The 15,874-nt window shown below is 42.2% G+C and overlaps 1 pseudogene; it reads left to right on the top strand.

Moving 5' to 3' along the window:
- Positions 1–13,763: 13,763 nt before the first annotated feature.
- LOC109261851 (PRELI domain-containing protein 1, mitochondrial-like) lies at positions 13,764–14,471 on the top strand (annotated as a pseudogene).
- Positions 14,472–15,874: the final 1,403 nt, after the last annotated feature.

The following is a 15,874-nucleotide window of genomic DNA, read 5'->3' as shown; positions in this document are numbered from 1 at the left end:
TGTTTACATCATCCTACAGATGACTTAAAAGTTCTTCTTAGGGTGAGGATTGTCTTTGGGAAAAAACATTTTAGGTGGACCCAAACTAGTGGTTCTTAAACATGAGTTTGCATGGATCATAGACCTAAATATTAGAACTAGAACTGTAAGACACCTAGAAGAAAACATAGGAGTAAACCTTCATGACCTTGAGTTAGGCAATGGTTTTTTAGATACCAAAAGCACAGGCAACAAAAGAAGAAATAAATAAATTGAATTTCACAAAATTAAAAACTTGTGCCTCAAAGGGAACTATCAAGAAATAAAAAGACAACTCACAGAATGGAAGAAGATATCTGCAAATCATATATCTGATTAGGGACTTTTATTCAGAATATATGAAGAACTCTCATAACTCAATAATGGAAAATAAATAACCCAATTAAAAATGGGCAAGGATGGGGTACCTGGCTGGCTCAGTTGGTGGAGCATGTGACTCTTGATCTTGGAATTGTAAATTTGAGCCCCAGGTTGGGTGTAGAGATTACTTAAAATCTGTAAAAAAAAAAAAAAAAATGGGCAACGGATTGGACTAGACATATCTCCAAAAGAGACGCAAATGGCCAATAAGCATGTGAAAAGATGCTCAACATCATTAGTTACTAGGGAAATACAAGTCAAAGCCTCAATGAGATATTACCTCTCACCGATGAAGGTGGCTACAATAAAAGGCAGATAATAACAAGTATTGGCAAGGAAGTGGAGAAATTGGAACCCTCATGTATTGGTGGTGGGAATATAAAATGCTGCCCCCACTTTGGAAAACAGTTTGGCAGTTCCTCAAAATGTTAAACATAGAATTGCCATATGAACTAAAAATTAAACTCCTAGCTAATATCGAAGAGAAATGAAACATATCCATACAAAAATTGTACATGAATGTTCACAGCTTGTTCATAGTTATTATTCATAATACCCAAAAAGTGGAAACAAGGAAAATATTCATTTTGTTTGTTATGAATGGATGAACAAAATGTGGTATATCTATCCAATAGACTATCATTGAGTAAAAAAAAAAGGTACTGATACATGCTACATAGATGAACATAGATGAACCTTGACAACATGCTAAGTAAAATAAGCCAAACACAAAAGACCACATATTGTATATAATTCCATTTATGTGAAATGTCCAGAATAGGCAAATCTATAGAGATCGAACACAGATTAGTGGTTGTCTAAAGGTGGTAGAAAGGTGGTTGGCGGGGTAGAGAATAGGAAATGACTGCTAATGAGTACAGGATTTCTTTTGGGAATGATAAAAATGTTCTAAAATCAGATTGTGGTGATGGTTGTACAACTCTGTGAATATACCAAAACCACCGAGCTATATACTTTAAATGGGTGAATTTTAGGGGCACCTGGGTGGCTCAGTCAGTTAAGTGGCCGATTTTAGCTCAGGTCAGGATCTCACGGTACGTGAGTTTGAGCCCCGCATCGGGCTCTGTGCTGATAGCTCAGAGCCTGGAACCTGCCTCACATTTGTCTTCCTCTCTCTCTACCCCTCCCCTGCTTGTGCTCTGTCTGTCTGTCTGTCTCTCTCTCTCTCTCAAAAATGAATAAACATTAAAAAATTTTTAATGGGTGAATTTATTGCATGTATGTTATGTCTCTATATCTTTTAAAAAATGAGCAATCAGGGGCGCCTGGGTGGTTCAGTCGGTTGAGCGTCCGACTTCGGCTCGGGTCATGATCTCACGGTCCGTGAGTTCGAGCTCCGCGTCGGGCTCTGTGCTGACAGCTCAGAGCCTGGAGCCTGCTTCAGATTCTGTGTCTCCCTCTCTCTCTGACCCTCCCCCATTCATCCTCTGTCTCTCTCTGTCTCAAAAATAAATAAACATTAAAAAAATTTTTTTAATAAAAAATAAAAAATGAACAATCATTTGGGAGATATATTTTTCAAATGTAAATTTCCTAGCTCTGCCCTAGAAACTGTGATTCACTAGGTCTGGGAAGGAACCCAGGAACCTGCACTCTTAATCTCTCCAGTTTATTCTGATATTGGTGGTTCAGGTGCCATACTTTGAAGAACATTACCCTGAAGGTGTAGGTATCCAGTTTCTTATGCAACAAAAAGATGAAAATAGTAATAATAGCTATCATTATTGAGTGCTTACTATGTGTTAAGCATTATTTTAAGTGCTTCACATGTTTTATCTCAGTATATATGTATATAATATATATATGTATCTGTAGTATATACTATTATTTATTATATATATTCTATATTACTATATATTATATATTATATATATGATATATATTCTATATTACTCTTATATATCAGCATATGTATTATATACTATTACAACTACTATAATTTCCCTATCACCACCTGCGCATGAGGAAACTGAAGAACAAAGAAGTTTAGTAATTTGTTTAAGGTCACACAACTTGTAAACAGCATAACCAGGATCTGAATGTTAGGTCCAGACATTGTGGTTAAGCTGCTCTTCCTGAGAAAATGAGAGGAATTTGGGTTGAGTTGGGTTAAGTTGTTTTGTAGCTGAGAAGGGAGGGTAGAGAACTGAAAGAAGGGAGATAATAAAGGAGGAAGCAAGACGATTTCTGTCCTGAGAAACCAGAGATCCCAGATGGTATGTGGGTTGCCCAGGAGGAAGAAATTGAGGCTCTAAGATATTAAGTAACCAGCTTTAGGCCATACACCTGGCTAATTGTTCCTTTAGCATTTATTGGACACCTACCTTTGCTGAGGCCTATGCTAGTCTGTAGAGATACAATCTATCTAGTACATTTCTTGTATTCCAAACAGCAAACTGATTCTGGCCACCTTTAACATAAAGGAAGTTGACTAGGAGGTGGTGCGGGAGTTCACAGGGCTAAAGGGAAGACTGAGTAAACCAGACTTGGAACAATCAGGGCCCAAATAAACAATACAGGGCCTGGGAAGCAGGAGGCACCTGCCGCATCAACTAGGCACCGCCAGTGGAATGAGTGAACATTAACCAGTTTTTCATGGCCTTGTATCTTGTCTTTCAAGATCCAAGGTTCTTGGAAAGAGCATGAGATTGATTGAGATTAGGTCCCATGCCTGCCTCATGGCTGTGTGAAAACAGCAAGAGAAAAGAATTTGTGAGAAGTCAGATGATGAATTTACTATTTGTCTTAGGACAGCACACCCTGAAGGCAGCTGGGTGAAATCATATGAGTGAAGGCAAGGGGTGATTGGACACTGGGAAGAAAAAGGCAAATATCCACTAATAACGGTGGTGAGAAAGATAGACACAGTCCCTCTCATATTGGAGTTTATAGTCTAGCAGGGAGTCATACAAAATGGAAGTAATCAGACAAAATAATTAGAGTTTATGATTAGACCTGTGAGGGCAACAGACCAGGAGCAATGACAATGAATGACAGAGGACCTACTATTGACTAGATTGGGTAGTCAATGGAAGCCTGTTTGAGGAAGTGATATTTAAGCTGATACCTAAAGATTGAGAGGGAACCATGGATGTAAAGAATTGGCAATGGTCAATGGGGTGTGTGGGGAGGAAGGCATTGAGTTTGCAATGAGGGAGGCCAATGTGGGGTGAAATGAGCAAGAGGTGAGACTGGAGGAATTATCCTTGTCTTCAACTTTGAACCCACTTTAGCAATGGCCAAACAGACTTTGATAAAATTTACAATTCCTTGGATTATGCAAAGAGAAATTAATCCACACATAGACTTGCAAGATATGACCTGGATGAGAAAGAATGAACTCAAGAAAATCAGCAAAAGACACATAAGAATAGAGTGGGGGGAAGAAAACAGGGTTGTTATAAAAACAAAAGAAGAATTAAAGATACAGCATTGGCTTGATCTATGTGTAGCTTTTTCATCAAAAAACAAACTGTATAAAAACTTAAAAATTAACAGTAACAACTCAATAAATAGGATGAGAGGAAGGCAATGGCATGTAGGGAAAAATCATTGAAGGCATCCTTAAGACTGATAAGGTAGGAAAGACCTGATCTAGTTCATGGTACAGATTAGGAAACTAAGTCTCAGAGAAACCAGGATTCTCCAGAAACCAGGATTCTCGCCGTCTGTCTCCTATACTAGCTGCCTCTTTTTCCTGGGTTGGGTGTCTGGTGAGACCAAGTAGGAGACCCACACCAGCTCCCTCCTCAACCCTTGCACCCAAGTGTTGTAAGGGCCCAAAAGGAAACAGAAACCTGGCCTTACGTAATGCCCTGAAGACAGATTTCTGGGACTCTATGCCTCCAGCCCTCTCAATTTTCTTCCTGTCTCCTACCCACAAATGCTCACCATTGCAAAAGCCATTCTGTTAGGAAAACAAGACCAAGATATAAACTAGAACTACAACCTGAAAAGACTGGCTTCCTGTAGCTCAGCCTCCTGTCTCTGAACCCCTCTCCTCAGGAACCATACCCTCCACAAACTATGCATTCAGACCCTTCATGCCCTTTCCCCCAATACACACAGACTTCCCTGCTCTGGAAAAAGAGACAGGTACAGTGGGCTTTGCTTGTTGCTTCCTAGCATCCATTCCACCTTTCCCTTCCCTTTTCCAAATAGGACCCTGAATTCTCAGCTATGTAATTTGAGTGGGATTGACCTCAACCCATTTCCAGGAATGGGCCTAAATAGCTTAAACTAACCAACACACTCCAAATCCCTGCCACAGTGATTAGTTCAGGAATAAGCATATGACCCAAATCAGGTCAACAGAGCTAAAACCAAACCAAAACAAAACAAAACACCTCAATTCTGGAATTTTGGATTGAGCCATTTGGGGAAATGGGTCTTTTCTTTTCTGCTGGGTTTGAATTTGGAAGCACCAGACCTAGAAGCAGCTGGCAATTTATATGTACAAGACAAGATAAGGCAAGGCCAAGGCCAAAGCCTAATTCAACTGGTAAAGGTACAATGAGCCATGTTCAATGTAAGCAGTTTATTACTTACATACACAACAAGAATAAGCCAGCTCCCTGTGATCCTTGTACCCCACACCAAAAAGGATGACACTGAAACAAAAAGGGCTGGGCAATTGCAACATGAGTTGTAGGCACCTTGTTGCTAAGGAGCCAATTCTAGGCTGCAGTTAACAGGTTTTCTATTCTGTAGCTCCATTCTCAGTAGGATGGGGTAGAAAGTCCCATTAGCTCCTCAGAACCTGGGAAGAAGTAAGAAAACTCTCATTACAACTTCCCAGGGGAGATAGGGAGGCCCGGAGAACATGGCATCAGAGTCTTACAAGCCTCCCATCCTCTCATGTTCTGGGAGGGTCATGAGGCAGTCTGCCAAGACTCAGATTAAGTTTTTCAAACCTTTGCCCATGTGGCTTATATGAATGAAAACGTGTAAGGTCACCAGGTGAAAAGGCAGAGCCATTCCCCTACACTAGCATGTGGTCACAAAGAGACTCTGTCAAGAATTAAGCCAACTTCTAGGAAGTGTTTTGGAAAAATTAGAAAAGACTGGATCTTAGTTCCATTATTTGAGACACTGGATCAAACCTTGCCTGAGGGCAATTAGTGCTAAACATTTCAACCAAATTTCTTTTCTACTTTAATCCCGTCTGAGTTGGGTCTTTAGCCACCTGCTACCAAAATTTCCTAACCAATACAACAGGAGATGGAAATCAGCCTCTGGATTTCTTCCCTGGCTTTAATTACCATTTATATTTTGGTGATTCTCATATCTTTATTTCCAGCCCAGGTTTCACTTATTGATATTCAGACATGTGTATCAAACTAAACATTGACACTTTAAATTCCAAATATCTAAATTTTTTAATGTTTATTTATTTTTGAGGGGGGATGGGGAAGAGAGAGAGGGAGACACAGAATCTGAAGCAGGCTCCAGGCTCTGAGCTGTCAGCACAGAGTTGACATGAGGCTCTCAAAGCCATGAACTGTGAAATCATGACCTGAGCCGAAGTTGGGCGCTTAACTGACTGAGTCACCCAGACGCCCCTAAATTCCAAATATCTAAAACCGAGCTCATGATCTTCCTTTCAACAACTCACTCTTCCTCCTTAATTCCTTATCTCTGTGAATGGCACCACCAGTCTTTCAGTTGTTCAACTAAAAACCTGAGAATTAGCCTTGACCTCTCCCAATGGCCATCCTTGTACATAATCCACCTTCAAGCTTTGGCCTAAAGATTAGTCAAATCAACCTACTCCTCTCCATCTTCACTGCCACTGCCCTGGTCTAAGCCACTAGCATTCCTCCCCTACATGTCTACTATACTCTCCTAACAGGTCTCCTGTTGCCATTCTCCATCCTACAACCACTTTTTATGTTTGATACCCATTGGTTGAATGAATGAATAAACGAACAAATGAGTATCATTAACCCTTCACCTAAAACCCTTCACTTAAAACTCTTCACTGGCTTTCCTTTGCACTTAGTTTAAGAATTGAAGTCCTTTAGGATGGCTCACAAGGGCCATCATGATCTACCCCCCCTACCTACCTCCCTTGACTCATCCCCCACTTTTGTGCCCTATTTGCACCTGAGAAAATAAACTATGAATTGTCATTTCTTTGGTACATTCTACTGTGTACATCCCACTGGCTATCCAACAGCACTTGTCCTCACTTGGCAAAGTCCTACTTATCTTTCAAGGCACATTCTTCAAGTTTCCATCTCTATGAAGACTTTGGTTCCACCTGAGAGTTGGTTCTTTCTCCATACTCCGAAAGAAAGCACTAAGCAGCTGTCTCTAAACAGCACTTGGTAATCACTATCTGATAATTCTAGTATCTGAAGTTTTTGGCAGTCTGATTCCTTGTGTCTACTGAATCTTGCTCATGGTGGATTGTTTCCTTGTGTATTTCATCAATTGTTTGCTTGTGGATTATTAAATAATGTTTGGAAGGGCTTTATACATAGGAATTCTGCATAGCCTGAAACTGGGGTGGAGGACATCCAGAGAAGATTTGCATTTGTTTCTCCTAGGCATCTGAGAGTTAGTTTGGGAGTACATCTCCTTTTGTGTGAATTTCTCAGCCTTGAAGTTTACCAGCCATTCAGGTGATATAAATTTGAACTCCAGACTCATCGAGGACAGGAGTGTGGTTTCAGATTCTCAGATCATTTCTTTCCCGCACCCAAATGCCAGGTCAAGATGGACATATATCCTTTTTGTTTCCTTTGCTAGTAGTCAGAAGTTTGTTTTCTTCTAATCTATCACTGTGGGTATAGCTCTTCAAGGGTCTCAGTTCGAATCCCAAACTTCATGTAAACCCAAGTCTTCATCTCCCCAAACATCTGTTAAAAACCCCAAACTGTTGAAGGTTCAGTTGTGCATTTAAAGGATGTTTGAGGGCACCTGGGTGGCTTAGTCGGCTAAGCTTCCAACTCTCTCTTTTCTTTTTTTTTTTTTTTAGAGATTGAGAGAGAGAGAGAGAGAGAGAGAGAGAGAATCTTAAGCAGGCTCCACACTCAGCATGGAGCCCGATGTGGGGTGAGATCCCATGATTATCAAGCTCTGGGAGGGCAGGAAATGGATATGACACATTTCTGAGTCAAGACACCGAGCCCAAGATCTGGCACCGAGCACATGCTGAGAACATTTGTTGATACCAAACTTCCATTCAGACACTTCTAGTGATGGGGAGCTCACTCTTTCCCAAAGTAGCCTTGCCTTTTCTTTGGAGAGGGCTATGTTACCTAGGTGACCATCTGCCTAATGGGGGACAGACTATCCCTAGCCTATGCTCCTCCTTCCCAACACTCAGCTTGTCCACTCACATTCTGCAGAGAGAGGCTCAGGGCCTAGATGATCCCAGTGATAACTGGGACTTTGAGCTTTGATTCTGGGTGAAACACATAGGCTGCTTCTAGATGTAAACCTAAAGCTTTCATGCACCATTGGTGGAAGTCTAACCTGGCACATTTTGGGAGAGCATTTTTTGAAATTTAAAATATAGGGGCCCCAGGGTGGCTCAGTTGGTTACACATCCGACTTCGGCTCAGGTCATGACCTCACGGTTGGTGAGTTCGGTCCCCCTGTCGGGCTCTGTGCTGACAGCTCAGAGCCTGGAGCCTGCTTCACATTCTGTGTCTCCCTCTGTCTCTGCCCCTCCCCCACTCACACTCTGTTTCTCTCTCTCAAAAATAAATAAACATTAAAAAAATTTAAAAAAAGAAATTTAAAATATGTATACCTATCAGTCTTGTAAGTGATTTCTCTGAATCTATTCTATTCACACAAAAATAGTAATTGTAGTGTTGTTTGTGGCAGCAAAAAATTGAAAACTACCCAAATGTCCCTCAATAAACTATCTACAGTTAAATAGGCTATCTACAGCCACACAATGGGAAACTGGAAGGCAGTTTTTTTATGAGGTAGGTAGGTCTATGTGTCTATGTGTATTGACATAGGTCGAACTCAAGTCATATTGCTGAGTGGAAAATGTGAGTGTTCAGGACAGAGTATATAATATGATATATTTATGTAAAAACAAACTTATAAGCAGTAAAAATCGGTACATCCTAAAGCCTATTTGGTAATATCAATCAACATTTAAAATGCTATTTAAACTTTTCACATAACCTCACCTGACTAATCCCCACTAATAAATGTTCATCTTATGAATAAATATGCAAAGTAATGGATGCAAATATTAATTGCAGCATTATCTGTAATAATAAAATATTGAGAACAACCTTTCTTTCCACAGGGGAATTGACACACATTGTGCATAAATACAATGGGATACTATGCACGTGTAAGAAAAAAGTGAGGCTACTGATAAGGAAAGGTCTGCAAAATACACTGTAAAGTGAAAAAAAAAAACTAGGTGCAGAACAGTGTCTCTATTTGTGTGAAAAATACATATAAGTATATATGCACTGGATTTTAACTGCCTAGAATACTTCTGGAAGGAATAACAGGAAACTAGAATTAGTGTTTGCCTCCAGGGAGGAGACTGGATGGTGGGAACAGGGGAGGGAGGGGCACCTGGCTTTTACTATATTCCCTATTGAACCATTGGAATTCTGAACTATGTCCCTGTAATTAAGTAAATAAAAAAATGTAAAGCATAATTCTAAAACTAGAAGCAAAAGCAAAACAAGCCTAATGAAACAAAACACTCCATACACACACACACACACACACACACATGTATATTTATATAGTAGAAAAAGGGAAGGAGGGGCACATGAGTGGCTCAATTGGTTGAGCATCTGACTCTTGATTTCGGCTCAGGTCATGATCCCGGAGTTGCGGGATCAAGCCCCACATCAGGATCTGCACTCAGTGCAGAGCCTGCTTAAGTGAGCCTGGGTGGCTCAGTCAATTAAGCATCTGACTCCTGGTTTCAGCTCAGGTTGTGATCTCATGGTTTGTGGGTTCAAGCCCCACATTAAGCCCCACATCAAGCCCCACATCGAGCCCTGCATTGAGCTCCGTGCTGGCAGTGTGGAGCCTGCTTGGGATTTTCTCCCTTCCTTACTTGCTTGTGTGCTCTCTCTCTCTCAAAGTAAATAAATAAACTTAAGAAAAATATTCTCCCTCTCTCGCCCTCCCTCTGCCCACTCTCTTGCTTGCCTTCTCCCTCTGTCTAAAAAAAAAAAAAAAAAAAAAAAAAAAAAGGAAAAGATACACTCCCAATCAGGGGCAGTGGTGGAAAGTCTCTTGAATTGGATGACGGATGGTCAAGGGACTTTATCTTAATTGTTTGAATTTTATACTTACAACGTTTTTAATTACAAAATTTGTTTGTTTCAATTTACATAAATTGTTGCATCATTTAAAATACATTTTAAATTTTTTTTAACGTTTATTTATTTTTGAGACAGAGAGAGACAGAGCATGAACAGGGGAGGGGCAGAGAGAGGGGGAGACACAGAATCTGAAACAGGCTCCAGGCTCTGAGCTGTCAGCACAGAGCCCGATGCAGGGCTCGAACTCACGGACCTTGAGATCATGACCTGAGCCAAAGTCGGCCGCCCAACCGACTGAGCCACCCAGGTGCCCCTAAAATACATTCTAATTTTAAAAAGTAGAATTCAAATGGATAGAATTCAACTACCCCAAGGCAAAAGAGTGAGGCTGAAGCTGACTCTCCTTCTTCTGAGAGAAGGATTCATATCATGCCCTTTGTCCCACCTGCCCTCCCCCAAGGAATACCTTGGCTCAGAAAGAGGCTGAGCTACTCCCAGCATCATTCCAAAGAGCCTCTCCTGTCACCTCTCATGCACTTGACTCCCTGTTCCCAGAGTTCTGGGCTGAGAACAAGAGCCAATTAGCTATAGGGTCATATTTCCAGAGTCCCCGTCGATGTGAGGTTGAACAGGGCCAGTCTAGGAAAATTGGGACATCTGGCTCCCACCTTTTACCTCTCTGTTCATTCCCTTCAATGCCCTGCTGCCCTGTTCCCACCTCCCAGTCTGTGTTTCTCAGTCCATTCAGTGGAGAGTGCAGTGAAAAAACCCAGTCAACTAGAAGTGTAGGGATTTAGTGTTCCTAATCTCTTAACTAGTTGTATTTTAGGAGGCATCTAAATAGGGAAATGCTTAACTGTGAGGGAGGAAGCTATAATGGTGGAATTTCTGGTACAGTGAGGAAGGGATCCTAAGGTAAAAGGGCTTCCCTATCACTCTTGAGTCATGTTGGTTGTCAATACCATATAGTGCTTAACAGCTAGATGGGCTCTAGAGCCAGGCTAATAAGATTCATATCCCAGTCTATCACTTAGTAGCTGTCAAGCCTTGGGCAGATAATTCAAGCTCTCTGTGCCTCATTTTCCAAGCCTACAAGACGGGGATAATAAGAGTAGCTCCCTTATGTGATTGTCCTGAAGCTGTAATGAAATATTACATGAAAACCATTGAGAATACCTCCTGGAACATAGAAAACAATCAATTAACATTAGCCATGGTTGTTATTACTTGTACAAATAATTTTTCTTTCTTAAGGACAGAACTGAAACACTTTGAAGACCTCTGCAGTAGAAAAATTAAATCTGTCAAGCTAATAAATCACTCTGATATAGAGCAAAGAGGTAGTAGTCAGTAGCTTTTTAATCCAACCTAAGTCAGGAATGATTTTGAGACAGAGGAAATTCTTGAACAAAAGCCCAAGGAAAATGATGTTATGATCAAAATCTGTGACAACTTCATTTCAAAGATGGAAAACATCTTATCTGAGGGTTATGAACTGCTAAACTTCCCCTTCTCAAATGAGTTGGTCAATGTTGGTTTTGTACATGTAGGTCAGTGGTAACATTGTAGTTTCTTAAATAAATTGAGTAAGTATATTTCCATGTTGCTTCTTTTTTTCCTTTTTAAGCCACCTTTGCTGAGGTGTAATGAATTTTGACACCATGTAACCACTCCCACAGTCAAATTATAGAGCACTCCATCACTCCAGAAAATTCCTTTGCTCCCCTTTGTACTCAGTCGGTCCTTCCACCCATCACAGGCAGCTATTGACCTGCTCTCTGTCAGTATACATACTCCTTTTGCCTGTTCTAGAAGTTCATACTAATGGTATCATATGATATGTACTCTTTAGCATCTGGTTTCTTCTGTTCAGCATCGTATTTTGAGGTTCATCCATATTTTTACAGGTATTATAGTTCATTCCTTTTTATTGCTAAGTAGTCATCCATCATAGGAATAATACTGCAATTCTGTTACCTTTATATACTAGAGTTTGAAAATAAAGGTTGACTGAGTTTGAACTCTTGGAGAAGAGAGTGAAGGGGTAAGATCTGGAAATGAAAGCTTCCTGTGTCTTTCCTGTCCCTTTCACTCACTCATTCGATTATCGTGGGTAAGCCCTTCCCCCTCATCCACACTTCAGTTTTCCTCATCTGTAAATTTAGCGCACTAGATTATCTGTAAATAACCATTCCATGCAATCCCATTACAGGTAGAAGGGTTTCTTCTCCCACAAGAAGGTACATTTTAAAAAATGCTTATTTATTTATTTTGAGAGAGAGAACACGTGCACGAGAGAGTGCGTGCATACACAAGTAGGGGGAGGGGTTGAGGGAGAGGGAGAGAGAATCTTAGGCAGGCTCCAAGCTCAGCTGGGAACCTGACTCAGAGCCTCAACGCAGGATCACGACTTGAGCCGAAATCAAGAGTCAGACACGTGAAGGACTGAGCCACCCAGGCACCCCAGGAAGACACATTTTTTTTAAGACCCACAAGTAAGGTCCTACCCCCGACAGAGACCCAGAGAATTCCTCTGGAAGACAGGGAGGATAAAATCCATACAAAACCAGACAAGTAGATGGAGAACAAGCAGGAAGGCCCAGGTAAGTTCAGGAATTGATCAATAAATAATTACAACCTATTCATGGTCTCTATCCCTAGCTTTTCTACCCAAAGATCCCATTGGTAGACTCATGGCTTGAATCAAGGGAATCAGGCCAGGAGGGTTTTATGGAGTAGAAGGAGTTCTGAGGACCTCAGAGAACAGGTCATGGTAAAGGGCTGAGGCTGCCATTCTGGGCCTAGAGGTTGAGTGAGTAGAAAATCAAGGGAAAGGGTGGTAGGAAGAGCTTGGTCAGAGAATGAGTCAGTATCTTTCAAAGATCCCATACTCCATAATCCAAATACTCCCATAAACCAAATAAATCCCAGGGCCCCACATGGCCCAGGCTTAGCCTCCAATGTCACATTCAAGAACTGCCATGTAAAGAATAAATTGTTGAAAACAAAGCAAATGATCAGCTACAGGGAACTGATTGGACAACTTCAGTCTATCCATACTATGATATAATGTAATACTATGTGGTTATTAACAAAGAATGAAGAAGTACTATGTACTATTCGGGACTGATCTCCATGTTATATTGTTAAGTTAAAAAAAGCAAATTTCAGGACGTCTGGCTCAGTCGGTTGAGCGTCTGACTTCGGCTCAGGTCACGACCTCGCAGTTCGTGAGTTCAAGCCTCGCGTCAGGCTCTGTGCTGACAGCTCACAGCCTGGAGCCTGCTTCAGATTCTGCGCCTCCCTCCCTCTCTGCTCCTTCCCCGCTCATGCTCTGTCTCTCTCTGTCTCTCAAAAATGAATAAACATTAAACATTTTTTTTTTTATAAAAAGCAAATTTCAGGGGTGCCTGGGTAGCTCAGTCGGTTAAGTGTCCAGCTTTGGCTCAAGTCATGATCTCACAGTTCATGAGTTTGAGCCTGCATTGGGCTCTGTGCTGACAGCCCAGACCTGGAGGCTGCTTCAGATTCTGTGTCTCCCTCTCTCTCTGCCCCTGCCCCACTCACACTCTGTCTGTCTCTCTCAAAAATAAATAAACATTAAAATAAATTTTAAAAAAAGAAAATTTCAGAACAGTATGCACAGCTCTCGTTTGTGTTCAAAATGGGGTGATCACATATACATATACGTACATACATATCCGTATGTATATGTAAAGAATATTTCCAACACTTCACTCAAGAAGCTGGGTAACAGCAGTCACCCCTAAGGAGCAGAAGTTGATTGGAGGGTGCTGGGGTTAGAAATGAGAAGGAAACCTATATCCTTTTATTCTCTAGGCTTTTGAATTACGTGCATTTTAATCTATTCAGAAATGAATGAAAATGTATTAAATCCAAGAACAACAGTCCAGCTCCCAAAAGTAATTTTAAAATGGCTCTAGGCTTGTGGCCAGACAACCCCTCATGGCCAGGGCCGCTGCTTGTGCTTGGGTGGGGTGTGGTGCCCCCACCCCACCCCCCTCTTCCCCCGCCACCCCCCACCCCCCAGCACACACCCCACCCCGGGTCAGGAAGATGGTGAAGTATTTCTGGGCCAGAGCTTGATTGCTCCACAGTTCCTGGGACCAAGTGTTGGCTGCCTTCCGGCAGCAGCACCCGAATCCCTATAGCAAACGTGTCTTGACCGAAGACGGAGTGCACCAGGAGGTGGCCCCTGACCCAGTGTCTCCTGACCAAGACCAACAGGATGCCCTGCTGGGCGGAGTGACTGCTTCCTGCCAGTGTTGCTCCCTCAGTGTGCATCCTGGAGGATTCTATTGTGGACCCACAGAACTAGACCATGACCACCTTCACCTGGAACATCAACCAGGCCCAGCTGCTGGTGGTGGAAGAACTATGTGTTTACTGTGTGAACTCTGATAACAGCGGCTGGACCAAAATCCGCTGGGAAGCCTGGGTCTCCTCCAGCTTATTTGATGTCTCCAAAGCTGTCCACGAATTTGGCCTTGCCTGGTTCAAGAGCAATTGTGACCAAGACTAGGAAGGGCTTTGAATACATCTTGGCCAAGCTGCAAGGTGAGGCCCCTTCCGAACCCCTTGTTGAGACAGCCAAGGAAGCCAAGGATAAGGCAAGGGGGACAGCACTGGCAGCTACAGAGGAGGCCAAGGACCTTGCCAGCAAGGCCGCTACCAAGCAGCAACAGCAGCAGCAGCAGTTTGTGTAGCTAGCCCAGGCCCTGGTGTGGTAGGACACCTGACCACCCTGCTCAAATCCCTCCACGTTTTCCCTCTTGTGCTTTATTATTAAAAGTCAACCTCCAGCCCTTTCTCTTGTCTGGGCGGTGGGTTGGGGATGGGAGTCCCGTTTGGCATTTACAGTGCACCAGGCCCGTTACCCATGTCTGAGTGGGGCCTGCTCATTCCCACGTGAGGCAATTGATGACGGGCACAGAGAGGTGCAGTGACTTGTCCAGGATCACAGACAGCATGCAGGTGCAATGGTAAAAAATGCTAGACTGTAAGCTCCATGAGGGCAGGGACCTTTGTTGCATTCTCTCATGTGTCCCAAGTACCTGGAACAATACCTAACACAAAACAGGCACTTTTTTGTTGACTTAAAAAAAATGACTCTAATATTTATTTATAATTCTTGAAAGACACCAGAGGGTCTGTAATCCAGGTCAACACTCTTTAGAATCTCCTGTGTTCTCATTAACCCTCTCAAGCCACATTGTTGCCTCTCAGTGCCCCTCACTCACCAAACTTGTCACTTTCCATCAAAAATTGTCCCCCGAGGCCCTTTCCCACAGCTTTGCTTTTCTTTTTCCTCCCCACCTTACCATTCAGTGTCTGTCATCCTGTTATCCTACTTTTGTGTCACACACACACACACACACACACAAAGCAGTCAGACAAAATAAAACTCTCCTTAGAAAATCATGGGCAGTCTACTACAAAGCTGTCATCATCAAGACAGCATGGTATTGGCACAAAAACAGACACATAGACCAATGGAATAGAATAGAAACCCCAGAACTAGACCCACAAACGTATGGCCAACTCATCTTTGACAAAGCAGGAAAGAACATCCAATGGAAAAAAGACAGTCTCTTTAACAAATGGTGCTGGGAGAACTGGACAGCAACATGCAGAAGGTTGAAACTAGACCACTTTCTCACACCATTCACAAAAATAAACTCAAAATGGATAAAGGACCTGAATGTGAGACAGGAAACCATCAAAACCTTAGAGGAGAAAGCAGGAAAAGACCTCTCTGACCTCAGCCGTAGCAATCTCTTACTCGACACATCCCCAAAGGCAAGGGAATTAAAAGCAAAAGTGAATTACTGGGACCTTATGAAGATAAAAAGCTTCTGCACAGCAAAGGAAACAACCAACAAAACTAAAAGGCAACCAACGGAATGGGAAAGGGTATTTGCAAATGACATATCGGACAAAGGGCTAGTATCCAAAATCTATAAAGAGCTCACCAAACTCCACACCCGAAAAACAAATAACCCAGTGAAGAAATGGGCAGAAGACATGAATAGACACTTCTCTAAAGAAGACATCCGGATGGCCAACAGGCACATGAAAAGATGCTCAACGTCGCTCCTTATCAGGGAAATACAAATCAAAACCACACTCAGATATCACCTCACGCCAGTCAGAGTGGCCAAAATGAA

Source organism: Panthera pardus, unplaced genomic scaffold (genome assembly GCF_024362965.1).
Source record: "Panthera pardus isolate Hobbes unplaced genomic scaffold, ASM2436296v1 HiC_scaffold_25, whole genome shotgun sequence".
Classification (NCBI taxonomy): domain Eukaryota; kingdom Metazoa; phylum Chordata; class Mammalia; order Carnivora; family Felidae; genus Panthera; species Panthera pardus.
This window is presented reverse-complemented; position numbering and strand designations above follow the sequence as displayed.